The sequence below is a fragment of the Callithrix jacchus genome, chromosome 8, assembly GCF_049354715.1.
Source record: "Callithrix jacchus isolate 240 chromosome 8, calJac240_pri, whole genome shotgun sequence".
NCBI lineage: Eukaryota > Metazoa > Chordata > Mammalia > Primates > Cebidae > Callithrix > Callithrix jacchus.
The window spans coordinates 9,634,153-9,649,810 of NC_133509.1; the positions used below are offsets into that span (position 1 = coordinate 9,634,153).

At 47.4% G+C, this 15,658-nt stretch overlaps 1 long non-coding RNA gene across 3 annotated transcripts in view; it reads right to left on the reverse strand.

Moving 5' to 3' along the window:
* The window catches only part of LOC108593353 (uncharacterized), a 230,739-nt gene that overhangs the window by 4,368 nt on the left and 210,713 nt on the right, over positions 1–15,658 (reverse strand). For all 3 annotated transcript variants that reach the window (XR_013520690.1, XR_013520689.1, XR_013520691.1), the window contains 3 exons: positions 3,728–3,992; positions 769–907; positions 572–666 (listed from right to left, as the gene is read on the reverse strand). This is a non-coding gene — a long non-coding RNA (uncharacterized LOC108593353). The remainder of the gene's footprint in view (positions 1–571; positions 667–768; positions 908–3,727; positions 3,993–15,658) is intronic.

The following is a 15,658-nucleotide window of genomic DNA, read 5'->3' on the forward strand; positions in this document are numbered from 1 at the left end:
AGTCAGATTCACTTCTGGCAGCTGAGGCCGCAGCTGCAACCCCGAGAAACTGCCAGGCCCTCCTTCCTGCTTTGGGGTGGGAATTGCTGGGCCAGAAGTCGCTGTTTGTTGGGGACAGCCAGACTTAGAAATGTGAGGCATTTTTAATCTGTAAGAGGGGGTGTCAGAGAATCACCATAGCAACGAAGAGAGTCACCGGTGTGTCTAACAACCAATAAGAATGTTTTTTTGCACTTAAAAGGATGATTTAGGATCTCTAAGCCACTTAATAATGAAGGTTTTCATATCTTAACAAGAACAACAAAAATGAGGTTGGGGCTGACCAACCCAAAACGAAGGCAGGAAGCCTGAGCAGATCAGGAAGGGGTGAGGGGACTCACTCAGTCTCCTGGGTGTCAGCTCAGTGCTGCTGGACACCCGGAGCCCAGCCCTCGGCAGCTGTGGGGAAGGTGGTATGGCCATTTTGCAGAGCGGCAAACCAAGACTCACGCAGGAAGTGGTCATGTCTGTAGGAATTCAGATCCTCTGCACACACAGCTCAATCAGACTGACCCATCAACAAAGACCTTACCTTAGGAGTGCCCCGGCTCCTGCTGTGTATAGGACCTTGGGGACCCGAGCCTACTTCCTGGAGGAGGTCACAGTCCAGAGAGGGCAATCATTGACCTAGGGCAGTGGGAGCAAAGGGTGGAGCCCTGAAGCTGGGAAGGATTTCCCAGGCAGAGAAGGGGTGGGGGTGGTACTCCAGGCCGCAGGGACTGCACTTACATAGACCTGGGGCTCTGAAGAGGCACTTGTTTAAGTAGGTGAACAATCCAGCAATGCCGGAGAGGAGAGCGGCCAGGAGCACCGTGAGGGGCCTTCTGTCAGGGAGGGCACATCACATCCAGTTACCAGATGAATCACTCTGCAGGAGATCAGGAGAGAGATTCTGTCCAGGGACCATTCATGATGGAAGCAAGAGATGCACTAACAAAACAGCAACTGGAGAATGAGTTCAGTTCCAAGGGAAAAAATCCAGAGCAGGAAGCAGACTGAGCTGGGCCAGAGCTGCCCGGTGGGAGATGCTGCTGCCAGAGGTAGGATGGGGGAGCCGTGTTCCATCACTGAGATAGCTAACACCTCCCCTACACCTACCACGTGCCGGACACTCACCTTTATCTCCGTTAGTTAATCTTCACAACTATACCCAGTACAACTCATGGGTGCTCTTATATCCATTTTACAGACAGCACGGTTGAGGCACAGAGAGGCTCAAGGCCATGCAGCCAGCAGAACTGGACTCTCCCAACCACTATGTTAAGATCACCCAGCTAGTGAGTGGCAAAGCCAAGACTGAAATTCCAGTTTGTTCCCAAAGCTCTTTTTTTTTTTTTTTTTAACAGCCTAGGTAGAACCTCAGTCTGAGGCTGGCCATTGGGATAGAAATTAGGCAGACACAGGGAGAGGGAGCTAGGGACAGAGGGGACTCTGTGCATGTGGCAGAGCATGGGATGTGGTGGGGGCCCCTGGATGAGTAGAGACAGAGCACATAGGGGCTGGCGGGGGCTGCAGGAGAGGCCAGGCGTGCACATGTCTGTGCAGGGGAAGAGGACATTCTAAGGCCCCTGAGTGAGCCCGTGCTACCGAGCTTGTTCTGTAACGTGCAGTTACAAAGAGCCTTGCTTCACTTTATTCCTATCGAGCGTCTCCAAAACCCTGCTTTGGGGTCTTTTATCTTTCAGACCACAGCTCTATTCTGGGTTTAAAATAACAGTGTTCACAGGCGGCTCTGTGGCTCTGAGATATTCCACCAGGCATTTTTATGTGAACACCCTCCACCCCACGCAGAGCATAATGGCAGGAGTTTTGCTGCCTGAATTCTCCAATGTGAGAAGCCCCAGCCCAGACTCTCTAAGGCCAGGCTGACCTGGGACTGGTGGGCAGAAAAGCCCGCCCGTGTGGGCTGGCACCTAGGAGGGACAGTAACAGGGCCTGAGCTCTTTGGGACATATTTGGGAGTCTCCTGCCTACCTGGGCATAGGGTCCAGCCCTATAGGGTTTTGTGAGCCCCTCCCTGCTGGTGTGGAGACCAGAAACTGTAGAAATAAAAGACACAGACACAGAGATAGAGAAAAGAGAGTTTGGGCTCGGGGGTCCAATGCCAACCAAAGCGTGGAGACCTGCAGTGGCCCCGAGTACCTTGAGTACAGAGCAGTGGGCAGGGAAGGCAGGGTGACGTAATGGTGGTCAGCAACAGGGTCAGGTAAATCACGTGTCTTGAAGGTAGGGGGCCCAAGACTCTCAAGTAGCCGAGGCGAGGAGAAAACCTAATGCGTCAGCGCTCTTCGCATATTTGTCAGAAATATCAGGGTCACTAAGATTATGTTACTATTATTAATTCTTATCTTTTAAGAAAAAGAGAAACCAGGTGCAGACGCAGGGCATGAGAGTAGACATGGAATGTGACCACCAAAGCACAGAGTCACAGAGACAGTCAAGCCCCCGGATGTCTGTGGTGTCCCTGACAGCCGTCAGGCCTTGCAACAAGAGCTTGGAGAAGCGGAGTTTTCCCCTAACTTCCCCAGGAAGGAGACGTCTCGGCCATGTTGGACATCTCCTTCCCTAGCTGGCTCAACAGCGGGCGCTTTCACAGCGCTGGCACTGCCGCACGGCCCAGGCAGACTTCATGCGGGCGTGACAGAGGGCTCAGAGCGTCGTGCCTTAGGATCACTTTGTTCACAATGTCACCTCAGTTCCCTGCCTGATAACCTGAGAGTCAGGAGTAAAAGTTACACTGAGTATGTATGTTTATGATTATACGTAACTGTAAGATTATATGTGATTATATAAAGGAATAACTACATGCCTACATTTCTGATTCTTTTCTAAATTAATATTTATATGGGAACAGGCTGAGGCTTCAGACCCTTGCCACGGCACCTGCGGGGTTCTCCCCTATACTCAGGCCTCTCTCAGGAGAATCTGTAGCTTATTTTCAGAAAGAGAAGTTTAATTCCCTTAAGCTCATAACTGAATGTTGGAGAAATGCTTTCTGGGCTTATCAGAAGGCTGACCTGTTCCACATGGGGTCCAAACAAGTCCTGGGGTAGCCCAGGGTGAGAAGGGGCCCAGAGGGAGGCCCTCAATGCCCTGCGCCCAGCACCTTGGTGTTGCGAAGCATTCGGGGAAAGCAGGAAGGGAGAGATGCTTAGGGCTGCAGGGGAGAGACGGGCTAGTGTCCTCTCAGCTCCCTGACTCTATGGCCATGAGAGGAGACAGAAAGAGAAGGCAAGGCACAGTCCTTCCTTCCAAAGATCTCAGACCACCCTGGAGAAGCCAGTCTCCTGCAAGGAGAAATGAGAGCAATGCAAGCTGTCCAGTGTCGGGGGAGGCTGGCAGGACTCCAGCCTCAGGAAGGTAGGTCAGGGGAGGAGGTGGGCTGGAGTGGATACTCAAAGGATGGGAAGCAGCCTGGGGCTACTGAATAGGGCAGAGAGAACATGGAGGGTGTAGGCATGCAGGCAGGGAGGAGGGACGTGGGGAGAGGACCCTGCAAGGCCTCAATCTAGAGGGACAACTAGGGACGGAGGCCATCTGGCAGGGCCTGCACTCTTTGGAATCAGGGCTGCATTCCAAAGGAAGGAGGGGCCAGGGAAGCTGGGAAGACACAGAAAACCCTTCAGGCTGGCCACCACCCTGCCTCAGTGCCACATTCTCCATGCCTGCAAGCTCATCATCAGCTCACCTGATGGATCGGGGCATTTTGCTTGGCTGCCAGCACGCCACACAGCAGCCCTCTTCTGTGGTTTGCGCCCTAGAGGCACCTGTATGTGCTGATTCCATGGATCCTGACAGAGAAGTCTGCCAGTCCCGCAGCTTCCTGGGTTGCCTGGAGAAAAGCTCTCTGCACCCAAGTTTGCGGTCCTCGCTGTTCAGCATCCCAGGTGGTTCCGACCACAGGGGGCAGTGTGGTTCCATGGGACTCCAATACATCCAGCAGTCCTGCTTTCCTGGAGAGAAAAAGGAGGCGTTTCATGCGTAAATAAGTATCAGAAATCAAGCTATGAAAGTTAAATAGGTTAACAGTCTTTTTTTTTTTTTTTTTTTTTTGAGACAGTTTCGCTCTTGTTGCGGAGGCTGGAGTACAATGGTGCGATCTCAGCTCACCATAACTTCTGTCTCCTGGGTTCAAGGGAATCTCCTGCCTTAGCCTCTCAAGTAGCTGGGATTATAGGCACGTGCCTCCATACCTGGCTAATTCTGTAGTTTTAGTAGAGATGGGTTACTCCTTCAGGTCAGGCTGATCCATCCACCTCAGCCTCCTAAAGTGCTGGAATTACCGGTGTGAGCCACCTCGCCCAGTTAATAGGCTAATAATTTAATAAGTCTCTTTGAAACTTCTTAGCGGCTTTAAGATACTCATAATAGATGGGGCTGCCCCAATCTGGAGGGCCTGGGAGCAGTTTTTAATTTCCATATATTTTGAAGGACAGATGTTCCAAAGATCACACCTCGAGAAACACTGCTCCCAAATTCTATCACAATTACTGTCTCCCCTCCCAGCTTAGCATGTCACACACTCAGTCTCGTGTTACCAGGTAGTATTTCTCCTGTGCAGCAGCCTCATCTAGGGAGCAGGCAGGGATCCCATGCAGCCTCCCTAGCACCTGAAGCCAAGCCGTGGACATGTGAGATATTTCATAAAGATTGATTGCCTGGGTGAAAACTTCAGACCATGCAGTTTGTAACTCATGTTTACCACCTGCTTGGTGTCAGCTGCTTTGGACTCTGGCTGATTAGAGATGGAACAGACTGAAAAAGCTGTTTCCCAAACAGCTCCCACCCACCACAGCGTTCTTCTTCCTCCTCCCACCTCCGCCATGGCCTTGCCACCCCACAGGGCAACACTATTGCTTGAGACTAAAATAGTTTCTCTAAAAATCACTTTTCTAGGATTTCCTTCCTAAAACAGCTGCAAGGAAACACAACTTGATCCTAAATATCCTGCCCTCTCCTGGTAACTCTCCCCACTGTCCAGCAAAATTCAGATGACAGGCTCCAGCTCAAAGGGAGTTGCTTGTTTATTGAGGCAGTCTTGCTCTGTTGCCCAGGCTGTAGTATAGTGGTATGATCCTGGCTCGTTGCAAACTCCATCTCCCAGGTTCAAGCAATTCCTGCCTCAGCCTCCCAAGTTGCTGGGATGACAGGCGGCCACCACCACACCCAGTTAATTTTTGTATTTTAGTAGAGACGGGGTTTCGCCATGTTGCCCAGGCTGGTCTCAAACTCCTAACCTCAAGTGATCCACCTATCTCAGCCTCCCAAAGTACTGGTTACAGGCGTGAGCCACTGCGCCTGGCCAAAGGGAGTTGTTACTGAAATATTGAAAGGACCTCGGATGGTGTGAGCCAATCCCTACCCACCAGTGCCCCTGGTCTGAATGCCAGTGGAATGTGAAGACCATCTGAAAAGGGGGGAAGGTGGAGGGGAAAAGGGTACTTTAAGAAGCAGAGTTTCCTCCTGCAGTGCCAGGCTTCCAAAAGGCACTTGAAATTCAACTCCCCAGTCCTTCCTTCCCTTTCTTATGAGGTAGCACAATGAAGTAAAAAGAACAGATGGGCTTTGAACGTCAGAGAGACGTGGCTCTGAGCAAGTCTTGGCTTTCCAGCCTGTTGGGGACAAATAATAGACATGGTACTTGACTTCCCAACATGTCTTCCCCTCTGCCGTACGGAGTCCAGCAACGTTTTGGGGGAGCCTCATGTCAAGGATAACACCGTTTCCCCTGTGGGCGATTAGTTCTGGAACGGGCATACAACCTTATTCTGGCCAAGGAGATACGAGAAGACGTCTGCTGGAGTTAAGAGGAAACACACTCTTGACCGCGTGTTCACTGAATATCTGGAGATTCCAAACTCCCTGCCTCTTTGGCCCTCCTCACCACAAAAGCTCCATCGTTTATTCACGGAAGTTTGAATGGATGCTTCTTTGGGGAAACTGCAGGGGTTCGTGGAATAGTTTCAGAAAGGAATGAGAATGTCTCAAGAGTTGTTCTGTTAATGTGGATGGAAAGAAATGTACAGTGCTTAATAAAAATCTATTCTTTTAGTTAAAAGAATTGCTCCCGTTCCCTTATTACCTACATGAAAGCAATCTTCAAAATGTGACCAGTGAAAACGGTGTTATCCTTGAGTTGAAGCTAAGTCCCCTAAAATATTGCTGGACTCCACAGGGCAGAGGGGAAGTCGAGCACAGTGGAAATCGAGCACAGTGTCCACCACAGGCTCTGTCCTCCCTATCGGTGAGTGGAAAAGCCACTTTCTGACCACAAGCAGGACCAGCCTCCCCCCCCAAGGACTGTGGAATGAAGCCAGTCAAAGACTCTTTCTTTGGTGGCAGTGTCGATCAGTTGGTCTAACCTAATTCTTCCAGGCTTCCCGGTCCCTAACCTTCCCAGTACAGTTTGGCCGCATTTGAACCAGCCAGAGTTGGGCTTGTGGTGAAGGCATCCTAACTAACACCAGACAGCAGCCACGTGGGAAAAGGCCAGCTAGCATTTGACCACGTACTAGCCACACGGTGAAATTTTGTTCCCTTTTCCTTCACACCTATATGAAAGCAATTTCAAAAATGTGACCAATGAAAACCCCATTTTGTCCACTTTCAAGTTAACAGAGCACGTGTGCCCCTAACCTGGTGCCACACTCACAGTAGGTCTTCGACCAATGTGTAGTTTTTGGTGCATCTCCAGAGTGTGGTGTTGGTAACACCTGGATTCCAGTATCTGGCTTGACAGGTATGGGAAAAGACAGCAGACTTATTGCAGACAGCAGCGGTCCCAGTTCTGTTTCTAGACTCTGAGGAGAGCAGCTGGGACAGGTCCCCCACCCCTCATCTCCATCCCCACTGTCTGAGAAGCTAGAGAAGTCTGTGGCCAATCACCTACACAGCAAACCATCTGAGGAATGTCTGGTATCTGGGTATGTGGTATGGGATGGGTTTGTTTTCCCTGTTCATCATCACTCAGGATGGAAATCTTTAACTATTTTGACTGGAGGCATGAGCGTGGAGCCGAGGACCCCAGGGACTGGAAGGTGGGGGAGGGCGCAGGATAGTCCTGGTCTTTTTTTCTGCTCCTGGGACTAAATGGTACCATCCCTGAGCTGGTATGTTTTGCTCAGGCTGTGACTCTTCCCTGAGGCCCCACAAAAGCACTGATTCAGAAGCAGCAGAAACAGCAGGGGGAAGACATTTCCTTGGGCAGGGAATCACTGAAAGCTACAGAGAAGAGTCTGTAAGGAAGAGACTCAGCCCCTGTGTGGCCGGGCTGGTTGTCCTCTGAGTTCAGCTTCCAGCTCCGCAGTCCTACACAGGGGACAGAATCGGGGCGGGGAGGCCTGAGACCTGGGTTCTGGTTCTGGCTCGGTGAACTTGGGTAAATTTCTTTACTTCCTGGAAACTTTTTGTTTTTATGTATTAACAGGTCTTTTGCCATGACTCTGAGTTATTCTCAAAAAATAAATGATACACTAAGTGCTCTACTGGGTGTTTTATGAACATCATTCTTTTCCTCATCACAGATAACTAAGTGCTTACAATATACCAGTCAACTACAGTTTAAAGGGCTTTTTAAATATTGACACATGTATTCCTACAAGGTAGGGTCTAACCCCACTGTTTAGATGAGGAAATGGAAGCACAATAAAATCAAGTGCAAATAGAAAACTCTGTGCAGCTAGAAAACAGCAGAGCCAAGAAGCAAACACTGGCAGCCTGGCTCAGAATGTGTATCTGCAACCCGTCTTCTATTATTATTCATTATTTCATTTTTATATAACAAGTCAGAGTATTGTCTCCATTTTGTGGCTGAGGAAACTGGAACTGAGAGATATCTTACAAGTTAGCCAAGATGACACAGCTTTTAAAGGTGCAGCCAAGAGCTAAACCTAGCTGTGCTATCCAGGGGTTTCCACCTTCCCCGGGTCAGCTCTTGACAGATCACCCACAGAGAGGGGACTCCAGACCCCAGGCTGACCACTGCAGCTCGGTGGATTTGATCATGAAGGTCTCCTTTTTGTAGGCATGATGAGGATGCCAAAGGATAGTTTTCCAAAGTTAAAAACATAATTCATACAAACATACAGTGAGCATCTGTCAAAGATTTCACTCAGGAATGAGAGAACCAGCAGAATGACAGGATATCATTTAAAAATATATAGAATATTGCTCATCACTGAGAAAAAGAATACTGCAATTAAGATTACTCAATTACTTATGAAACCTTAATTATCCTATCAAGCAGCAAAATTATACCTTTGGGGTTGTAATCTATCGTATCAGAAGAAATCACAGCACTTGTATTCAAGAATCCAATGCGTCTCTTACAATTTAATATCTACCTGGAGTAATATAATATCCGAATCAATAGAAAATAGATCAAAAGAATCTATTCCTAAAGAACAGCAGAAGCCTTGAAAGGATCTGTTGGGGAACTCCAAATAAGTGTGGGGGATTCTTTCTAAACACAGGGCACGTAGCCAGTGCCCAGCCGTGGCGTTGTTACCTAGAGAAGCATGACGTTTAGGATGAGAAGACCAACCACCAGGTTTGAACCGGTGGCCACCACTTTGTGCTTGTGCAACTCCCTATACTCTGAGTCAGAGCTTTATTTTCTGTAAAGAAGATTCCGTTTTTCAACTGGGGGAACAGTTCTCTCTCTTCAACCTCACAGAATTTTTGCCGCAATCAGCCAAGAATGGATATAATAGGACTGGGTCAGTGATCCTTCTGGCTTCTGATGTAAGGGAACAACCAGTCATTGGCCTTAGCCCCTGGAGGCCTCTTAACCCCGTAATGGAAAACTCCTTTTTTCCCCCCTTCTCTTTTTTTTTCTTTTTATTTGCAGACAGGATCTATCTCTGTTGCCCAGGCTGGAGTGCAGTGGCACAAACACAGCTCCCTGCAGCATCAGCCTCCCCAGGCTCACATGGTCCTCCCACCGCAGCCTCCGGAGTAGCTTGGGACCACAGGCATGTATCACCATGCACGATTAATTTTTGGTGTTTTTGTAAAGACAGGGTTTCGCCATGGTGCATAGGCTGGTCTCAAACTCCTTAGCTCAAGCTATTCGCCTGCCTTGGCCTCCCAAAGTGTTGGGATTATAGGTATGAGCCACTGCACCCAGCCTGGAAAACTCTCAATGTGCCAGGTGTAAAAATGTCAAAGTCCTCAGCTTTCTGTGATGCTCTAGCAAACGCTGGCTCATCCAGAGGGACAAGTGCCACCTTTAGGCCAAGCCAGCAAAACAAGGATTATGAAAGGTCTGTGAAGACCTAAGTCACATTCACGATTCAGAACTGCTGTGTTTTTGACAATGAAGCTTTGGATGGACACACTGACGCAGTGTCATCTCACCAGCTGTCCCAGGGTAAGCTCCAAAGGGGTCATATATCACAGTCTTAATCAGCAATTGGCAAGTTTTTCCTTTAAAGGGCTAGATGGTAAATATTTCAGGCTTAGCAGGCCACAGACAGCCTCTGTTGTTGCATTTTTTTAAAATGTGCATGTTTTTATTTATTTATTTTTTTAACATTTTAAAAATGTTAAAAGCTATTTTTGACTCCCTGGCTATGCAAAAATAAGCAGCGGGCTGGATTGGCTCATAGGCTGTAGACTGCAGGCCCAGGCATTACTGGTTCATTTGCAGGCGGTGGGAAGACCACAGGCTTTGGAGCTGAAACTGACTTTGAATCCTGCTGTCCTCACTTTGCAGCCGTGCGAGATTGAACAAACCTCCTTACCCCTGAGCCTCTGTCCTAATCAGCAACATTCTTGCATGAAATACTCGCTGCACGATGACTACCTTGCCAAGCGCAAAAGCAATGCTTATGAGGCTGGAAAAAAATGAAAACGGTTCCGGCCCAGGGAATGAATGTGGCAGAAGACACGTCGGCCATTACTTGAGCCCCAGAGTGATCATGAAAGGGGCCTTCAGTTCCATGACGATGGCCTGGAATCAGTCAGGCTGCATGACCACATCCCAAGGACTCGAATGCAGCTTGTCGGGGCTGGGTCACGAGCATCTGTATGTTTCCAGTACAGATCCTCCAGGAGTCTGACCCGAAGCCTAGGTTGAAGAGGCCCCCAAGGAGTTTCCCACAGGTTTGTGGGTCCAGCAGCAGAGGCTCCAAGTGGTCTGAAAGTGGTCATTCACGCAGTCAGCATGGCACCCCCCAGTGTCCTCATTCCCACCTGCGCCAGCTAAGCCTGGTAACCCTCAAATCAAAGCCTTTTCCCCCAGTTTGCTGAGGGTGAAAGATGTGCTCAAGGCACCAGCTTAAAAGACTGTTTCAGGTCAAAATCATTAACAAGTGTTTTTATGATAGCACAGAAATGGTAGCAATAGTCACGGCCCAATATCCCATTAGCACCATCGCAGGGAAGGAAACTGGCATTTCGGAGCGAGACCTGATGTGGACTCGTCTGATGCCTGCGTCTGTCCTGGTCTTGTTCACAGATGCAGATGCTGAAGCTCAGAGGCATCACCCAAGGCCCAAGGCCACGGAGTTAATAAATGTTTTAATAAAGAGTGGGAGGCCCAGTGAGTGAGCAGTGCGGATGGCTCTTCCTGTGAATTGCAGTCCTGTACAGCGAGTCCTCACCTACAGGCGTCAATAGATTCTCGGAGACTTAGACTTTAAGAGAAGCAACAGACAGCAAGTTTTCAAATAATGTCATTTTGTTCAATGCGATTTCGTTGTAACAGTGATGAGGAAAATCATTGGTTTTGTCCGTTATATGTCATTTGGCTTGAAGTCACAGTTTTCAAGAACCGAACGACATTAAATAAGGACTTACTGCGGTTTTATGGACACTGCTTCGTGGCATTTTCTTTATGGTTAGAGAACAAGTGTTCCATTTTTCTGGCCGATACCCATAGGTCGTGTAGGTCAGAACAATGAGACACTATGCTAAGAATTTTCAAGTGGAATTAAAAAAAAAATCTTTTTGAGCTCAAGGTTAACTTTAAGAAGCAAATTCCTCTTACTACTTGGGGCAGTTCTGAGCTGGAGATGCCCAGGTGGTCACTAAATCTATGTTTGCCCAGTGAATATATTCCTGAAGAGACAGTAAAAGAAAACCAGGTAGCTGGCAAGATGGCCGCTTAGGAACAGCTCTGATCTGCAGCTCCCAGCGAGATCGACGCAGGCGGTGGCTGATTCATGCATTTCCAACTGAGGTACCCAGCTCAGCTCACTGGGACTGGTTAGACAGTAGGTGCAGCCCATGGAGGATGAGCAGAAACAGGGTGGGGTGTCACCTCACCTGGGAAGCACAAGGGGTCCGGGCACTCCCTCTCCTAGCCAAGGGAAGCCACGAGGGACTGTGCCGTGAGGAACGGTGCACTCCAGCCCAGGTACTACGCTTTTCCCATGGTCTTTGCAACCCGCAGACCAGAAGATTCCCTTGGGTGCCTATGCCACAGGGCCCTGGGTTTCAAGCACAAAACTCAGTGTCCCTTTGGGCAGACACCAAGCTAGCTGCAGGAGTTTGTTCCATATCACAGTGGCGCCTGGAACACCAGTGAGACAGAACCGTTCGCTCCCCTGGACAGAGGGCTGAAGCCAGGGAACCAAGTGGTCTAGCTCAGTGGATCCCACCCCCAGAGAGCCCAGCAAGCTAAGATCCACTGGCTTGAAGTTCTCACTGCCAGCACAGCAGTCTGAAGTTAACGTGACATGCTCAAGCTTGGTGGTGGGGAGGGACATCCACCGTTACCAAGGCTTGAGTAGTAAGCCTCACAGTGCAAAGCTGCCAGGAAGTTCAAACTGGGCGGAGCCCACCAGAGCACCACAAAGCCACTGTAGCCAGACTGCCTCTCTAGATTCCTCCTCTCTGTGCAGGCATCCCTGAAAGAAAGGTGGCAGCCCCAGTCAGGGGCTTACGGATCAAACTCCCATCTCCCTGGGACAGAACACCTTGGGGAAGGGGCGGCTGTGGTGCAGCTTCAGCAGACTTAAATGTTCCTGCCTGCTGGCTCTGAAGAGAGCAGCAGAACTCCCAGTGCAGCGCTCGAGCTCTGCGAAGGGACAGACTGCCTCCTGAAGTGGGTCCCTGACCCCTGTGCCTCCTGCCTGGGAGACACCTCCCAGCAGGGGTCAACAGACACCTCATATAGGAGAGCTCTGGCTGGCATCTGGTAGGTGCCCTTTTGGGTTGAAGCTTCCAGAGGAAGGAACAGACAGCAATCTTTGCTGTTCTGCAGCCTCTGCTGGTGATACCCAGGCAAATAGGGTCTGGAGTAGACCTCCAGCAAACTCCAGCAGACCTGCAGCAGAGGGGCCTGACTGTTGGAAGGAAAACTAATAAACAGAAAAGAACGGCATCAACATCAACAAAAAGGACATCCAAAAAAAACCCAGTTGGAGGTCACCAACATCAATGACCAAAGGCAGATAAATCCATAAAGATGGGAGAAAACCAGCACAAAAAGACTGAAAATTCCAAAAAACCAGAACACCTCTTCTGCTCCAAAGAATCACTACTCCTCGCCAGCAAGGGAACAAAACTGGACAGAGAATGAGTTAGACAAATTGACAAAAGTAGGCTTCACAAGCTGGGTAATAACAAACTCCCCTGAGCTAAAGGAGCATGTTCTAACCAAATGCAAGGAAGGTAAGAACCTTGAAATAAAAGTTAGAGTAATTGCTAACTAGAATAACCAGTCTAGAGAAGAACATAAATGACCTAATGGAGCTGAAAAACACAGCATGAGAACTTCCTGAAGCATACACATGTGTCAATAGCCAAACTGATCAAGTGGAAGAAAGAATACCAAAGATTGAAGATCAACTCAATGAAATAAAATGTGAACACAAGATTAGAGAAAAAAGAATGTAAAGGAACAAACAAAGCCTCCAAGAAATATGGGACTATGTGAAAAGACCAACCCTACACTTGATCGGTGTACCTGAAAGTGACGGGGAGAATGGAACCAAGTTGGAAAACACTCTTCAGGATATTATCCAGGAGAACTTCCCCAACCTAGCAAGACAGGCCAACAATCAAATGCAGGAAATATGGAGAACACCACAAAGATACTCCTTGAGAAAGCAACCCCAAGACGCATAATCATCAGTCTCAGCAAGGTTGAAATGAAGGAAAGAAACATTAAGAGCAGTCACAGAGAAAGGTCGGGTCACCCACGAAGGGAAGCCCATTAGACTAACAGTGGATCTCTCTGCATAAACCCTATATGCCAGAAGTCGGGGCCAATATTCAATATTCTTAGAGAAAGGAATGTTCAACCTGGAACTTCATATCCAACCAAACTAAGCTTCACATATGAAGGGGAAATAAAATCCTTTACAGACAAGCAAATGCTGAGAGATTTTGTCACCACCAGGCCTGCCTTACAAGAGGTCCTGAAGGAGGCACTAAATATGGAAAGGAGAAACCAGTATGAGCCACTGCAAAAGCATACCGGAGTGTAAAGACCATTAACACTATGAAGAAACTGCATAAACTAATGATCAAAATAACCAGCTAGCATCATATGGCGGGATCAGATTCACACATAACAATATTAACCTTAAATGTAAATGGGCTAAATGCCCCAATTAAAAGATACAGACTGGCATATTGGATAAAGAGTCAAGACCCATCAGTGTGCTGTATTCAGTAGACCCAACTCACATGCAAAGAAACACATAGCCTCAAAATAAAGGGATGGAGGAAAATTTACCAAGCAAATGGATAGCAAAAAAAAAAGCAGGGGTTGCAATTCTAGCCTCTGATAAAACAGACTTTAAACCAACAAAGATCAAAAGAGACAAAGAAGGGCATCACATAATGGTAAAGGGATCAATGCAACAGGAAGAACTAACTATCCTAAATATATGCACACAATACAGGAGCACCCAGATACATAAAGCAAGTACTTAGAGACCTACAAAGAGACTTAGACTCCCACACAATAATACTGGGGGATATTAACACCCTGTCAATATTAGATAGATCGAGACAGAAAATTAACAAGCATATCCAGGACTTGAACTCAGTTCTGGACAAAGCAGACCTAATAGACATCTACAGAACTCTCCATCCCAAATTCACAGAATATACATTCTTCTCAGCACCACATCACACTTATTCTAAAATTGACCACATAATTGGAAGTAAAACACTCCTCAGCAAATGCAAAAGAATGGAAATCATAACAAACAGTCTCTTAGACCACCGTGCAATCAAATTGGAACTCAGGATTAAGAAACTCACTCAAAACTGTACAAAAACATGGAAACCAAAGAGCCTGCTCCTGAATGACTACTGGGTAAATAACAAAATTAAGACGGAAATAAATGAGTTATTTCAAACCAATGAGAACAAAGACACAACAAACAAGAATCTCTGGGACACAGCTAAAGCAGTGTGTAGAGGGAAATTTATAGCACTAAATGCCCACAGGAGAAATAGGAAAGATCTCAAATCTACACCCTAACATCACATTAAAAGAGCTAGAGAAGCAAGAGCAAACAAATTCAAAAGCTAGCAGAAGACAAGAAATAACTAAGATCAGAGCAGAACTGAAGGAGATAGAGACACAAAAATCCCTTCAAAAAAATAAATGAATCCAGGAGCTGGAAAAGATTAACAATATAGATAGACCACTTGCCAGACTAATAAGGAAGAAAAGAGAGAAGAATCAAAGAGATGCAATAAAAATGAAAAAGGGGATATCACCGCTAATCCCACCGAAATGCAAACTACCATCAGAGAATACTATTAACCCCTCTGCAAATAAACTAGAAAATCTAGAAGAAATGGATAAACTCCTGGACACACACACCCTCCCAAGATTAAACCAGGGAGGGTATATGTGAATAAGTCACCCTCCCTAGTTAGACCCCTGAAAAGACCAATAACAAGTTCTGAAATGGAGGCAGCAATTAATAGCCTACCAACCAAAAAAAAGCCCAGGACCAGACGGATTCACAGCTGAATTCTACCAGAGGAATTTAGAGGAGGTGATACCATTCCTTCTGAACCAATTTCAAACAATAGAAAAAGAAGGACTCCATCCTAACTCATTTTATGAGGCCAGCCTCATCCTGATACCAAAACCTGGCAGACACCCAGCAAGAAAAGACAATTTCACAACAATATCCCTGATGAACATCGATGTGAAACTCCTCAGTACAATACTGCCAAACTGAATCCAGCAGCTTATCAAAGAAGGTTTATCAACCATGATCAAGTTGGCTTCATTCCTGGGATGCAAGGCTGGCTTAACATACACAAATCAATAAATGTAATCCATCACATAAGCAGAACCAATGACAAAAACCATTATTATCTCAATAGATGCAGGCAAGGCCTTCGATAAAATTCAACACCTCTTCATACTAAAAGCTCTCAATAAAGTAGGTATTGATGGAATGTATCTCAAAATACCAAGGGCTATTTATGACACACCCACAGCCAATAACATCCCAAATGGGCAAAAGCTGGAATCATTCCCTTTGAAAACCAGCACAAGACAAGGATGCCCTCTGTCACCACTCCTATTCAACACAATATTGGAAGTTCTGACCAGGGCAATTAGGTAGGAGAAAGAAATAAAGAGTATTCAAATAAAAAGAGAGAAAGTCAAATCGTCTCTGTTTGCTGACGACGT